The sequence below is a fragment of the Bubalus kerabau genome, chromosome 8 (assembly GCF_029407905.1).
Source record: "Bubalus kerabau isolate K-KA32 ecotype Philippines breed swamp buffalo chromosome 8, PCC_UOA_SB_1v2, whole genome shotgun sequence".
Lineage (NCBI taxonomy): Eukaryota > Metazoa > Chordata > Mammalia > Artiodactyla > Bovidae > Bubalus > Bubalus kerabau.
Window position 1 is genome coordinate 29,482,843 of NC_073631.1, and position 16,026 is coordinate 29,498,868.

Genomic DNA, 16,026 nt, shown 5'->3' on the forward strand with positions numbered 1-16,026 from the left:
CCAAGGGCAGCTTAAATCTGAATAAGTGAAAATATAAAATTTCTGTTAGGCAAAAAATGTAACTTCAAAAAGTTCTGGACTGGAGGAAATACCTAGAATGTGTCCTGAGTTCTTTCAAGCGAGGAAAGGTAAGTAAGAATAAACATATGAAAAAAAAAAACAAAAAACAAAACACTAGAAATCAAGAAAATGATACATTTTCACACACCAGTTGAGCCAAAATTATGATAGATAATTCCTTCTATTCTAATGGGATGTTTAAGTGAGGGATTTTGTGAGGGAAATTTCGCATATAACCTTTGACTCAATGTGTCTTCTAGGAATCTACTCACTAGAAATATTCTTTAAATATATTGATAACTATTTCTTTCTGTATTAATCCTTTTAGTCAAAATTTCCTGAGGTATTATGTGTGTCAAGTTTTTGAGCCTTTTGCAGAGTACAAGATGGTGAATGACGAATAGTAACTCTCTAGAATTGTTTATAAAAGCAAAATACGGAAACCAATAAATGTCTGTCAATAGCTAAATTATCAGGTAATGTATAGTTGGTACACAGGGCTGCTGTTAAAGAGATTGTAATAGTCATGCAAAAGAAATCATATAGAAGTATCTCCAATGTTTTTAAATGTGAAAAAAATTCATAAAAATATGCATAATATATTTATGTATTTAAAATTAAGTAATATAGTCAGAGCATCAAATAATTATGGAAGTCTTTAAAAAATTATTTATTTATTTTCGGCTGCCTGCGTCTTCCTTGCTGCATGTGGGCTTTCTTTAGTGGCGGTCAGCGAGGACAACGCTCTAGGTGTGGGGCACCAGGTTCCCATTGCAGTGGCTTTTCGTGTTGTAGAGCACTGCCTCTAGGGCACTCAGGTTTCAATAGCTGCAGCGTGTAGGCTTAGTTACCTTGAGGCAGCTGGAATCTTCCTGGATCAGTGATCAAACCCATGTCCCTTCATTGGCAGGAGGATTATTGGCCATTCCCTGAGCCACTAGGGACATCTTATTTTTAGTATGATTACCTTTGGTGATGGGAGTAGATTGATAGTAGTTGGGGTTAGTTATGCACAATTTATTGACATTGTTAATGTGGTATTTGAACCTTCATTACTTTTATAATTTAAAAAAGACTAAAAAAATATGTATGATGATTAACATCTTTGCTAGCAAATTTAAGTACACTGCTTCCAAATGCATTAGGGGTTGGAGTTAAGGGCTGAGAAGTGGAGGGGATCATAGATACCAGGAGTTTCGACAACAAACTGTGTCATAAAAATAATGTAGACATTAGAGATCAGAAAACTCCATCATGTTAATTGTGTGTTTGACATTTGTTTCTGGGATATTTTTATTTTATCTAAAACCAAAATAATTATTTTATAATATTTTGAAATTGCTAAATAATTTTTTGAACCTATAGCAGCTCATTTCAGTCCACAACCCTTCATTCATGTTCTTTCCTATCACAAAATCCACAGACACACCTATACTATATAATTCTCACCCTCAGCCAAGATTACATACAGTGATTTCTAAAGAAAATTCTGTGGCTTAATTTAGCAGCACTGAAAAGTACTTGCAGCTTCGATTAAAATGATTTTTCTCTTAGTGTTCTCAACATGTCACACAGTTTTCAGTTTTTAAAGAAAAACAAAACAGGTTTTTAAATAGACTTATTATTACCCAAATTGAAGTGAATGCTAATGTAAACATTAAAAACCATATTTGGTTGCATTTTCCTTGAGGTGTTAAGTAGGAGAAATTTTTGTGTTGCTGCTATTTTTGCTCCATGCTCTCTCTCTTGCAACACCTCACACTTACAGGGATTTGTCTAGAATCATAAAATGTTAAAGATGGAAATGACCTTAGAAACCACTAGGTCTGACATCCCAATTCACAGATATGGAACCAAGGCTCAGAGAAATGAAGCAAGTTGCCTGGGATCTAACAGGTAACATGAGGCAGAATGTGGATTAGGACACAGAATCCCTGAATTTCCAAATAGGGCTTTTCTTAGTGTATCATGTCTTGGCCTTTTATTTGAGGTCTGTCAGAATGAACGAAAAGTCAAAAGGTCACGCAGAAATTGTTGCACAAAATCTTTACTCTTCTATTGAACATCTACAACAAAGAACAAAACCCCAAAACTGAGACTGGAAAATCCTTTTACTTTAAAAAATTATTTCCAGAAAGAGATAAGTGATTAGTAATGTCATGGAAATATCTTTTTTACTCTGATATTTATGTTACATGGATCTGCTGTAAGGGGATTTAGCTACTGCTTATTTTAGTCTCTGTAGGTTGAGAAAGACATATATCTTGTCACTGTTTCAGACCAAAGTTACAGGGAGGCATAATGCCCATTGAATAACACATTCTCTCTATTTAAGACATTGTTTCTTAATAAATTACTCTGGAAACAGAAATTGTGGTATGGAGGAAATGCCTTATCTTTCTCCTTCCCAAGGCCAGCATATTTAAATGTCATCTTTACAGATCTGTAAGAATTGCTATATTTTGAAGGTCTTTTGAGTCAATACCCAGAATATATCTATTACCTTGGTAATAGTTTCTTGCTTTACTGATTATTCTTTTACCCTTCACAATTCCAACATAAATAATTCAGAGAGCCCTGATACAGCTTGATCAGCTAAGGAGAAAAGAAATTCAGTCAGTTCTTTCAGAAAGTGGAGAAAAATGGTTGTTGTATTTTAGGTAAAATAAATGCTTTCACTAAACATACTTGCAGTTGACAAAATGCTAGATGTTTAGGTGGCAATTATAGTTCTTTGATAAACTGTCAAATCTTGTCACAACACACGTTACAAACAAGGACAGATTTAGATGTCCTTTATGACAGCTTTGTGTAGGTTGAGAATGTTTGGCAGTTAATTTCAAAAAGTAACATATTTTTCTTTCCAGCAGTTATCTGCTTGTTTATTAGGAAGAGTTTCTTTGTGCCTTTAATCTTCCTCATTTGACTCACAGTTCCAGATCATTATTGTAACATTACCTTACCTCTTTTATTTTGTTCATAATAATCATCTACAATACTTTGAGAAAACAATTTCCCACAGAGCTTTATATTGGTAGAAATGCTTTAAAGTTTGTTTTGTGATTGTTTACAATTAAAGTTGACTACTGTGTGTGTTTACTGAGCTTTTAGTTGGAAATCTGTCATTTTATACAATAGATGTGAAGATGGTGATTAGGTAAGTAAATATGAGTGAAACAAATAGAAGAAAAAGACAAAAATTTTGTTATTCAGAAATGTGACTTTAATTTTGAGTATATTAGACTTATGATGGTATTTTTTAAACACATTTTGGAATTAAAAAACTTTCTAGTGAACTTAAAAATCTTAGTATGAAAAAATAGTCTTGGAATAATGATAAAGTTAGGTGTGCTGCAATATAGTTGAGGCAATATATGGAGAAGTTCCATAACTGGTTAATTTCAATAAATGTATCTCTCTAAATATTTATGTGAAATATTTTTAAGTATTTTAAGACAGCTATTGATAATAGATCTTTCCCTTCTTATGTAGAATATCAGTTTCCTGAAATTAGTAAAAAGATACTTATGTTAATTTGGCAAAATGCAAGTTCCATTTATGCTATTCAACCCATTTTAAAGACTTTGTTTTCCCCTTCCATTGTGATCATTAATCTTCATAATAAACATTAAGACCAATTGTCCATTCACATAAGAATATATTGAATGTTGTATGGTTTGAAATGTTTCAGTGATTCTCCAGTTTTATGGGCAGCAGATCACCAGTAGGGAGTATGAGATTCCAGAGTCTCATCCCTAGTTATTGATCAGTCAGTCCCCCGAGGGGAGCCTCAGACTTTATGTTTCTTACAAGACACCAGGTGATGCTGATGCTGCCGTTCTGGTGACCACACTTTTGAGAACCACTAGTTTGCATCATTTACATTTATTTTACCATTTGGGAAGATAAAAGGTACTAGTTGATTTACTTTGCTTCTACTCATTTCACTAGCCCTTGTAAGTTTGGCATATTTTATTTTGCTTCTAGATCTTTTTGTGTTCTTTTGTACATATAGATATTGCTTTCAAATATCACATAGTCTTTTATGAACTGTATATATATATACACACACATATATATACATATATATGTGTGTGTATATATTTATATCCTTCAACTTAAAATACCTATAGTATGTTCCAGAAATACTTTAGCAAATACATGTAAGATGTGAATTCTTATTTGGGGTGTTTAAAAAATCCATTAGATATTTGAACAACTGAAAACTAATTACCACTTATTAGCACTGAATTAGCACTGAAGAATTGAATGAAATGAAACTAAGAGGCCTTGGAAGGGATGATGCTAAAGTTGAAACTCCAGTACTTTGGCCACCTCATGCGAAGAGTTGACTCATTAGAAAAGACTCTGATGCTGGGAGGGATTGGGGGCAAGAGGAAAAGGGGACAACAGAGGATGAGATGGCTGAATGGCATCACTGACTCGATGGTCGTGAGTTTGAGTGAACTCTGGGAATTGGTGATGGACAGGGAGGCCTGGCGTGCTGCATTTCATGGGGTCGCAAAGAGTCAGACACGACTGAGCGACTGAACTGAACTGAAGAGGCTCTCCTGTTTATTATCCCATTTCCCCTCCTTGAGTATCATACAGCATTCATCACTGAGAAAGTCTTTTCGTCAAACTCTGAAAAGCACATGTTCAAGATGATCCTAAGTATTGTACAGAGTAAATACTTGCTAATTTGATCCGATGTTGCCATTTGGGAGGATACCATTGTTTAGACTCTTTCCAACTTACATTGGTTCAACTAACAATTTTTCAACTTTACGACGTAGTGAAAGAAATCACTTTCATTATAAACTGAAGTTGGATTTTGATCTTTTCCTGGGCTAACAATATGTGGTACAGTACTCTCTTGAGATGCTAGGGACAGGTGTCAGCTTCAGCTCCCAGCTTTTTCTCTTTTAAATTACTCTATTAATTGACAATAAGTTATTGTAATTTTTCCATAGAAATCTATCCTCAGATATGTATTTTTACATTTTTAAGGTATTTCCAGGTACTTAATTTTATATGATTTAAATGGTATCATGGGAAACTGTATTTTCTATTACATAGTAATATATTTGATAGTCTAAATTTTGTGTCCTTAAAAAATTTATTTGTGACTTTTAAAAGTTTCTATATAAACCATATATCATCTGGAAATAAATAATGACATAGCTCTTCATTCTATTCCTTGTACTTTCCCTCCTTGCCTTGTGGTGCTAGCTAGACCTCTAATGTCAGGTTGACTAGAAGTGGTGACAAGTGGGCATTCTTGCCTTATTTCTAATTTTAAAAGGAAAAATTTTTAATGTTTTACCATTATGTGTGATGTTTGTATGTTGTATTTAGGAAATACTCTATAAGTTTAAACCCATCCTATTATTAGTTTTTTGAACGTTTCTACTTCTTTTTTTTTAATCAAGAAAGGGACTTGGATTATATCAAGTGCTTTTTTCTGCCTCTTTCATGATTGTTAGGATTTTTTGTGGTTATCCTCTTAATATGGTAAATTATAATGATTTCTTTTCTAATGTTAAACAGACCTTACATTCATAGGATAAACCCAATTCAATCATGACATATTGTCCTTTTTATATATTAGTTGATTCAGTTAGCCCATATTTTATTTAGAATATTTTCTTGTACCTTTATGAGAGAATTTAGACCATAATTCTAGGTTAATTTCTAGGTTAAGAAAGCAAGATTACGCTACCTATGTATGAGTTGGAGAGCATTTCATCTTTTTCTATTCTATGGAAAAGTTGTATAAACTTTGACATTAGGTTGAACTCCAGAAGATATTTGACTACTTATTCAGTTTTTTGAATGGTTATCAGTTACATTTAGGTTATAGATTATTATTTATGTACATATTTCCATGTTTTGGTCAGTTTTCTTAAGTTTTATTTTTCTGCAAAATTTCCTATTTTATCTAAATTTTCAAATTTATTAACAGTAGTTCCCATAGTACCCTTTTACTGTATATTTTTATATCTGCAGCATATTTAATATGATTACCTTTGTCATTTCTGGTATTAGATTTTGAAACTATTCTCTTTCTTTTTGATCAGTTTCACCAGAAATCTGTTAATTTTATTATTTATTTATTTGGCTGTGCTGGGTCTTCCTTGCTGCGTGGGCTTGACTGAAGTCAGAAAACATGCTCTGTGTGATTTAAGTCCTTTGAAATTTGCCAAAACTTTTCTTATGTTTGTAGGTGGCTACTTTTCCTAAGTATTTCTTGTCTGTTAGAAAAAGTACATACTTTTGAGTGCTATATACACACACACACACATTAGATGAGGTTTGTTTGTGATGTTATTTTTATTTTCTGTATCTTTACTGATTTAAAAAAATCTATTTTATCAAATACTGAGAGAAATATGTTAAAATTTCCACAGTGATTATTGCTATATATCTCTCTGTCCTTGTGTTTCTCTTTTTTAATTTCTCTGTATTTTGAGGCTTGTTATTTACAAATTTAAGTTGCTGTAACTTTTTGATGAATTGAGATATCATTTTTAAAGTAATACTTTTCTAGTAATGCCTTTTGGCTTAAATTCTAATTTGTCTGGTGTTAATATAGTCGTTAGTAATCTTTTAAAAAGTTTGGTTGATTTCCTATTTTCCTTCTTTCCTCCCTCCTCTTTTTTACTTCTGCAATCACATTAATATTGTTATTGTATATAATCAACGTTCATGTACATATGCCTGGTGGCACTAGTGGTAAAGAAGCCACCTGCCAGTGCAGGAGATGCAAGAGACTCTGATTCGATCCCTGGGTCGGGAAGATCCCCTGGAGAAAGGAATGCAACCCACTCCAGTATTTTTTCCTGGAGAATCCCATGGAGAGAGGAGCCTGGCACGGTCCATAGGTTTGCAAACAGATGGACACGACTGAAGGGACTTAGCACGCGTGCACCTGTGTATATGTAACTATATGTACCTACTCTTTTTACTCTTATTTTTACATTTTAAGCCTTTCATTTGGGGTCATTTGCATTTGCTTGAAAAACATCCTTATAGATTTTCAAGATACCGCTGTTGAAAAACTTTGGCTTTGAGTTTAGAACTCAGTCTCCTTTAATGCTATTCTTTTAAAAATACATTTTTTCTCCTCCAGAAGATTTTGATTTTCCTTCCTCCATCACTCCCTTCTTTCCTTCCTTTCTCTATTCCCTTCTTTCTTTCCTTTTCCTTTTATTACTTTCTGATGCACAGTCACTATTATATGTCTAGGTGTGGAATTTTGTAAAGTAATTACTTGCTTGAGATTTGGTTGGTTTCTTGAGTCTATATAGGTTAGTGTTTTTCCATTAGTTGTGAATTGTTTTTTTATTGCTTCTGTCTAATTCTCTTTCCTCTCACTGGAATTCTGATGAAACTCAAAATATATCTCTCATTCTGTCTTCCATGAACCTCTGTTTCAGTTTCTTTAAAAAATATTTGCGTGTCTGCATTGTATTCTGCTTCTTTTCTGCCCTGTCTTCCAGCTTACTCATTCTCTTTTCATATATGTGTGTGTGTTAGTCACTTAGTCACTATGACAAAGCCTTTGACTGTGTGGATCACAATAAACTGTGGAAAATTCTGAAAGAGATGGGAATACCAGACCACTGACCTGCCTCTTGAGAAACCTGTATGCAGGTCAGGAAGCAACAGTTAGAACTGGACATGGAACGACAGACTGGTTCCAAATAGGAAAAGGAGTACATCAAGGTTGTGTATTGTCACCCTACTTATTTAACTTATATGCAGAGTACATCATGAGAAATGCTGGGCTGGAGGAAGTACAAGCTGGAATCAAGATTGCTGGGAGAAATATCAATAACCTCAGATATGCAGATGTCACCACCCTTATGGCAGAAAGTGAAGAAGAACTAAAGAGCCTCTTGATGAAAATGAAAGAGGAGAGTGAAAAAGTTGGCTTAAAACTCAACATTCAGAAAACTAAGATCATGACACCTGGTCCCATGACTTCATGGCAAATAGATGGGGAAACAGTGGAAACAGTGGCTGACTTTATTTTTCTGAGCTCCAAAATCACTACAGATGGTGACTGCAGCTATGAAATTAAAAGACGCTTACTCCTTGGAAGGAAAGTTATGATCAACCTAGATAGCATGTTAAAAAGCAGAGACATTACTTTGCTAGCAAAGGTCCGTCTAGTCAAGGCTATGGTTTTTCCAGTAGTCATGTATGGATGTGAGAGTTGGACTATAAAGAAAACTGAGCACAGAAGAATTGATGCTTTTGAACTGTGGTGTTGGAGAAGATTGTTGAGAGTCCCTTGAACTGCAAGGAGATCCAACCAGTCCATCCTAAAGGAAATCAGTCCTGAATGTTCATTGGAAGGACTGATGCTGAAGCTGAAACTCCACTACTTTGGCCACCTCATGCGAAGAGCTGATTCATTGGAAAAGACCCTGATGCTGGGAAAGATTGAGGCCAGGAGGAGAAGGGGACAACAGAGGATGAGATGGTTGGATGGCATCACCGACTCAATGGACATGAGTTTAAGCAAGCTCTGGGAGTTGGTGATGGACAGGGAGGCCTAGTGTGCTGCGGTTCATGGGGTCACAAAGAGTCAGGCAAGACTGAGTGACTGAACTAAACTGAACTAGTCACTTAGTAGTGTCTGAATCTTTGTGACACCATGGTCTGGGGCCTGCTAGGCTCCTCTGTCCATGGAATTCTCCAGGCAAGAATACTGGAGTGGGTTGCCATTTCCTTTCCAGGGGATCTTCCCAACCCAGGGATCAAACCCGGGTCTCCTGCAGTGCAGGCAGATTCTTTATCATCTCTTTTTATATGGGTCTGTTATTTTATAAACCAGTTTATTGAGTTATTTAAACAACTTAATTTTTTAGAACAGTTTAACCTTACAACAAAATTGAGTGCAAGGTACAGAGATTTCTCATGTACCCCCTGCCCTCACACACATATAGCCTCCCTTATTATCAACGTCACTCACCAGTATGGTACATTTTTATTTTTACCAAGGGTGAACCTACCTTGTGACAGACTTTATTTCTTTGGGCTCCAAAATCACTGCAGATGGTGATTGCAGCCATGAAATTAAAAGACACTTGCTCCTTGGAAGAAAAGTTATGACCAACCTAGATGGCATATTAAAAAGCAGAGACGTTACTTTGCCAACAAAGGTCCTAGTTCTAATCAAAGCCATGATTTTTCCAGTAGTCATGTAAGGATGTGAGAATTGGACTCTAAGGAAAGCTGAGCATTAAGAATTGATGCTATTAAACTGTGATTTGCAGAAGACTGTTGAGAGTCCCTTGGACTGCAAGGAGATCCAGCCAGTCAGTTCTAAAGGAAATCAGTTCTGAACATTCATTGGAAAGACTGATGCTGAAACTGAAACTCTAATACTTTGGCCACCTGATAATATGAGCTGACCTATTGGAAAAGACCCTGATGCTGGGAAAGATTGAAGGTGGGAGTAGAATGAGATGACAGAGGATGAGATGGTTGGATGGCATCACTGACTCAATGGACATTAGTTTGAGTAAACTCCAGGAGCTGATGATGGACAGAGAAGCCTGGCATGCTGCAGTCCATGGGATAGTGAAGGCTCAGATGCGACTGAGCCCGTGAACTGAACTGAAAAATTTCACCTCCTTTGTTAAATATCAAGGAGTGCGATTTCTGGATTGTATAGTAAGAGTATATTTAGTTTTATGAGAAAAATGACAATCTGTCTTCCAAAGTGACTGTACCATTTTGTATTCCCAACAATGTATGAGACTTTGTGCTGCACCACATTCTCACCATTATTAGGTGCTGTCAGTGTTCTAGATTTTGGCTGTTCTAATAGATGTGAGCAACTGTTGAGTTTTTAATTTTAATTATTGCATTTTTCATTTGAAGACATTTTGTTTAGTCTTTTAAAGTTCTCCTGGGGCAGTTTTTAGAGTTCATTGCTCTGTGAACGTGTCTTCAAACTTGTCCTTATTTCAAACTATTTTTTGGGGGAGGTGGAAACTTGGGTTGGTTATAGCCTAGTTAAGCATATTTTTATTTTTCTTATTTATTTATTTGAGTATAGTTGATTTACAGTATTGTGTTAGTTTCAGGAGTACAGAATAATAATTTAGTTATTTTTTTCAGACTGCATTTTATTATACATTCTTATGAGATGTTGAATATAATGCCGTGTTATAGAGTTAACCCTTGTTGTTTATCTATTTTTACGTCTAGTAATTTGTATCTGTTGATCTCATACTTCTAATTTGCCCCTTCCCACCTCCCTCTCACCTTTGATAACCATAGGTTTGTTTTCCATTTCTATGAGTCTGGTTTTGTTTTGTATATAGATTTATTTTGGTATTATTTTTTATACTTCAGATATAAATGATATCATTTTATAGTATTTGTCTTTAACTTTATTCACTATGTTAATTTCTAGATCCATCAATCTATTTAAAAAAATAGTACAATAGCTGTTTTATAAGATGCATCTAGTAATTTCAGTATCTGAAGTTTTTGAAATCTGTATCTGCTGTCTGTTTTTCTTGCTCATGCTTGCTCTTTTTCCTTTGTGCTTGTTTATACTTAGCTATGTACCATTATGGCATATGAAATTTTATTTGAGGAAATTCTTTGAGGCCTAGAATGAAATTTTTTTCTTCTAGAGAGAATTTGCTTCTGACTCCTGTATGAAGTTGCTGTTAGTCTGGGACTACCTTAAGTTTCCCTGGACTGTCAAGCTGATATAACCCTAGGCTGCAGAACTATGCAAGGGTAACCTAAGTTCACAGCTTCTCATGGATCCAGACCTCCTAGCCCCTTCACCTCTGTTTCTTAACACTGTATTTGTCTGCTGTGTGCTATGCTCAACAACAAACCACCTTTCCCTCCTATAGATCGTGGGCGCAGGTTTACCTGTGGTTCATCCTTATTTCGATCATAGAAAGCTTTGGGGCCCCAATTTAATGAGTCGAAAGTCTCCCATGAGACTCTTCACCTTGGACAGGGCTCAGGCTTTAACTTCCATTACCCTTGACCCTTGAAATCTGTAAAACTGAAACCCAAGATAATTATAGTTAGTCTTAGCTCTTGAATCCAGAATTTAGGGTGAGAGTTTGCTCATATTCCCTCCCTGAGGGCAGAATGGTGGAAGCAGGAAGCAGCAATTGCCACAGGCAAAGAACACTTTTGCCTGAGAGACGCCATCTCAGGAAAGTTAGTGGTAGCAGAGACTGTGTCATGGTGGCTGATAAAGAGACTGGACTGGACAAGTCTGCAGGCTATTTATAAGTAACAGAAACCGATAGTCTGAGAAATTGTCAGAAATAGCTCACAGTGGGACCTTCAGAGATAGCGCTCATTTTTTGAATTAGCTAGAGTGTGCTTATGCCGTGGTAGTTATAGTTCCAACTTGGTTTTCTCATGTTTGCTAGGCCCTTTGAAATCAAGGTTATTCTTATATTTATTATAAATTTAAGGTCAGTGATAAGAGAGACTAAAGATATATAATGAATGTATATTCTATATACTACCTTCTAGTAATTTGGCTTTAAAAATATTGCTTGTGATTGTTGTTGACTTTAGCAGTTTACTTCACCAACAGTCACTTTCTGTGTAAATACATTCTGCTTCATATCCTTATATGTTAATTTACTTCTTATCAATTCAATTCATGAGCTCTCTTTTCAAATAAACTACAATGAAAAACAAGAAACAGCTTATTAGTGTCAATCTGTTTTCTTCTTTTTGTAGACATGAAAAAAAGAGGTTTTGCCAATGGATAAATGAATTTATGACAATGAGATATTATTTTATTTCTTGAAAATTATATATAAATTTAAAGCATTAGTTTATTTTCACTAACTTTGGCTGGTTCTGCACTGTGTTTGGTGCCTAGAAAGGTAGTAATTAATGATGCTTACAAGTATAATGTGGAGAATGGCAAAAGGCAAGTTTTTATTTTTTGTATATTTAATCCAACAACAGAGGGGCAGTTTTGTGTTATCAATTTGCCTGCAGGGTCTGATGCCAGATTATTTGGGTTTGAATTCTGGCTCAATAGCTTAACATCTTGGTGGCTTTGGGCAAATTACTTAACATGTCTTTGCCAAAGTTTCCTCATCTATAAAAAGGATGACAATAATAGTATCAACCTCTTCAGATTGTGAGGATTAAGTAAGTAGAACAATTATGAACCACCAGTAACAGTTACTTTTTACTTTTTATATTATATGTATGTAGCATATACTTCATAAATGCTAGCTATTTATTTGCACAGAATACAGACAAGCGTTGAAAATTTTGATCAGTGACAGCAGAATTGGTCTACATGGAGACCTGCTCCAGTTTCTTCTTTCACTTGGCATTTATCTTCCTCTGGGAGTGGTGATAACAGTATAATAGAACCAGCAAATTATTGCTGTGTCCATATCTCTCCTGTGGGATCAGAGAGAGTTGTGATGAGAGGGTCACATGCTGAAGGTATGCCTGTTCCAGAGAGAGAATGGTTCCAGCTGACTTCATGAACTAGATTCATTACCGAAGTACTCCTGTGTCAGGTGAGAGTTGGGAGACAGCCTAATCCGTATGATAGCAGATTTTCTCCACATGTAAGGATAGAGGAAGGTCTCTTAAAAAAAAAAAGTTTGTCACAGGCCGTGTAGAAACTTATTGGTTAACTAAAAAAGGATGGTTTCTCATTTTCTTTAGTTATCTAACAGGGACTGAGCATATTTTAATTATAGACCACAAAATCTTTTTTTTTTTGTTCATTTATGCTCAGTGCTTTGATAGCTTTTAATACATTCTGTGTTTGCATAAAAACAATTTCATGCACTTCTTTAACATATTATTTTAAATTCAAAAGAAATTATATATCATTGTTTTCAAATTACATATTTCCCCTTGGATATTCTGAATCTTTTGAATAGTTCAGTGTTTAATTCTTCTGATGACATAGTAAGTCTCCATTTTTAGAGTATTTGAAAGCAGTAAATGGTGATTGGGAAGCATGGTCTTCCTATCCTGAGTTCTGATGGTAGTAGACTTCACTGAAACATTTTGAACAAGAATATATACCTTTACATATATATATATCTTCAAGGAAGGAAATCCCTCAGATCTTTTTGATGATTTGCTCTTTTAAAAAACGCAGCTGATATAAGATATCCTCTTATATCTCGCTTAAGTCTACTCTCTTGAAATTTAATCTTATTTTTACTTATTCATTCCTCAGTAAAGATGGAGAGCAGCTGGTATCATCCTCTTCACATACTTGAGAACCATTATTAAAAATTCCTTTGCTGAATAATCTCATTTTGTCAAGACTTTTGTTATAGGTTCTATTTTTAAATCCTTTGATCATTTTTACTGCTCTGTACATCTCTCGCTTGAATCTCTGAATCTAAACAATTTGTGCTCATGTGGGTCTGACCAGTGTTTTATTTATTTATAGTTTTATTCTGGATATGTCACTTCACATTCCTAATGCTTAACTACTATTTATGCATCCCAGTATCACACTTGCTTTTTTAAGAACAAAAGCATTTCAGTGGAGGTGATACATTATCTCTGAGCATTTATTTGTATCACAGGTAAACTAAGGCCATTTGAAAACAGCCTCCCTTCACACACACAACTGTGTGTATCTTGATTATAAATTTTTTCTAAGTAGACTAATTTTTTTTTTTTTTAATTTTAGCAGTTGTAAAAGAACAGCACTACTTTCCGGAGCTACTTCAGGTTAATTATGGTCTATCACACATTGAAGGTAAAAAGAAAATCAGGGTACAAAAAGGGTAAAAAAAATGAATTTTAAACAATTACTTGAATTATATTTCTTAAAAAAATACAATATATCTGAAATAAATAATCAGATTTTTGGTTGAATTGTTAGATTTTACCAATGAAATGCTTTTGATCTTCCCACTTTAAACATGGATTATAGTCATAGTGTTTGCATTTGAAGTTTGCATCTGTCATCACTATGGATGCAAAAAAAAATAATTGGAATAATTATATTATGTAACTGGAACCAAAATTGGCAAGGTAACTCATTGAAAGTTAAGATTTCCTTGATTATTGTGTTAACTATCAGATTGTAGCTTGAATTTATGATTAATTCAAAGAGTACATGGCACAGATTGTTTTCTTTAATTCTGCTTGATAGGTTTATGATGTTGCTTTGTTGAAGGACAGAATTTTACTTGCTTCTTTCACTTGTGTCTTTGTGTATTTAAGAGCTTTTACCGCTTTCTGAAAACATTACAATCAGAGAAGATTTTCATTAAATTCTTCTTTCCATAATTACTCCCTTGTTTTGCTGATTAAATCTTTGTTTGCTTTTCTTTGGGAGGTTTAGATTATGGCTAACTATTTACAGACTATTTACAGCATGTTCATTATTTATGACTCAAAATAAAATAAGACCAAAAATTAGTGAAACTTAACACTAGAAAGGTTCCATATGTTGGGATGTGCTCAGATTATTATTTTTTGCCTATAACTAAGTTACAAATCACTGAGATGTAACTTATGTGCCGGCACTGTATGGGATTTCATGAATATTTAGTGCTTTGTTTCTATTTCTAAGTCTGTTAAGTTTCATAAATCAGCACTGTTTTTGCCTGGTTGCTACATAGCTGTGATTTTTGTGCTGTGTCTTCTGTATTATAAGGACTGAGTTTCATACAGTTTGCCTATGGAAATAATTCCTAGTAGGTAAAAGATGAATTATGTTGGCTCTATGTTAAGGGTTATGGTTTAAGTGTAATGGAAGCGGAAAATACACATTTAAACTTCACTTTAAACCTCCAACTCCTGTATGTTGTTTATAGGTTAGTAAATAATGAGATCTTATGATTCTATTTTCAGTTTTATGATCTGGAATCCAAACTATTACCAGCTATTTTCTGTTTGAAAACTCCATTGGCAATGTTTCTGTAGACTTCATAACTGTAAATAAAGACTCTCAGCTATTTTATTGGGGTGTTACATGTTCTTAGGGCTTCCTTAGAAGCCCTGGTGGCTCAGCTGGTAAAGAATCTGCCTGCAATGTGGGAGACCTGAGTTCAATCCCTGGGTTGGGACGATCCCCTGGAGAAGGGAGCGGCTACCCACTCCAGTATTCTGGCCTGGAGAATTCAATGGACTATATAGTCATGGGGTCACTAAGAGCTGGACACGACTGAGTCACTTTCACTTTCAATTTCACCTATTTTAAAGCAGCAATTCCCAATGTGGTCAATCATCATATTGGGATGTTTTCTGAAAATATAGATTTCCAGACTCAACCTTGGGAAGTTTTTATCTTTCATTTTTACTTGGTAGCAATTAAAGCAGAGTCTCAACCTTAGTTACAGATTAGAATCCTCTGTGGAGATTACCACCCCCTTGCCAAACTTGATGTCTCAGCTCCATCCCCAGAGATCCTTATGTAATTCTGGGTCACCTTAACTTTAACCCAAACTAAGAGTTTTTCAGACTAATGTCCAAGTACTTTTGAGAATCACTGCTTTAAACAATATATTGCTTGGTTAGAAGTATGATATTCAGTGTTTCTTATAGTGAATATTGATTTGGCTTACAATTTTACAGTTTCATTACCATCATCAAATATTTCCTTTTTGTTGTTGTTGTTTATAAAGTTATACTAATAACCCCTTTGAGGCTGATACCTCTGAACAAGTTCTGGCATGGGAAGATTTCTGAGACTGTTTACTTCAGCAGGAGAAATATATGACTTTGAGAAATACTGTAGAAGCAGAATTGCCTTCCTCCCACCAGACAGAGAGATTAGGGGTAGTAGAATTAATAAGTTGATTTTGCTGTGCCCAGGATAACAAAGAGGCCTACTTTAGCTTGAGTTGACTCCTTGACCCTTGGTAATGGTAGCTAACATTTATTGAGTACTTACTATAAACCAAATTCTTAGAATTCCTCACCATAGCCACACTGTCATTTTATAGGAAA